This window comes from Fulmarus glacialis, unplaced genomic scaffold (assembly GCF_000690835.1).
Source record: "Fulmarus glacialis isolate BGI_N327 unplaced genomic scaffold, ASM69083v1 scaffold18583, whole genome shotgun sequence".
In the NCBI taxonomy this organism is placed as follows: domain Eukaryota; kingdom Metazoa; phylum Chordata; class Aves; order Procellariiformes; family Procellariidae; genus Fulmarus; species Fulmarus glacialis.
This window is the reverse complement of record NW_009202764.1, coordinates 386-622: the sequence shown is the minus strand read 5'-3', so window position 1 is coordinate 622 and position 237 is coordinate 386. Positions and strand designations below refer to the sequence as shown.

The 237-nt window shown below is 58.6% G+C and overlaps 1 protein-coding gene across 1 annotated transcript in view; it reads right to left on the bottom strand.

Annotated features, from left to right (window-relative positions):
- The window catches only part of PATL1 (protein associated with topoisomerase II homolog 1 (yeast)), a gene marked incomplete at both ends in the record, with an annotated part of 7,084 nt that overhangs the window by 6,466 nt on the left and 381 nt on the right, over nt 1–237 (bottom strand). The gene's annotated exons all lie outside the window — the stretch shown is intronic.

Genomic DNA, 237 nt, shown 5'->3' with positions numbered 1-237 from the left:
AGTCCCTGCCCAGGGCTCTCTCCTGCATTTTCAGGTTCCCTGTCTCCCATTCCGGGTGTTTTATTCTACCACTGTCACACACAGCTTCTGATGTAGACGAGCTGCTCTCCCGTTATCTCGGGCCTTCTGCTGCACCCTCCGAATCCACGCTGCCAGCGTTCCCCACCGTCTCCTCACCCCTGGAGATCTCACCCAAGAACAGGAAAGCCGTGGTTCCCTTGCCGCTGCCCCACTTCC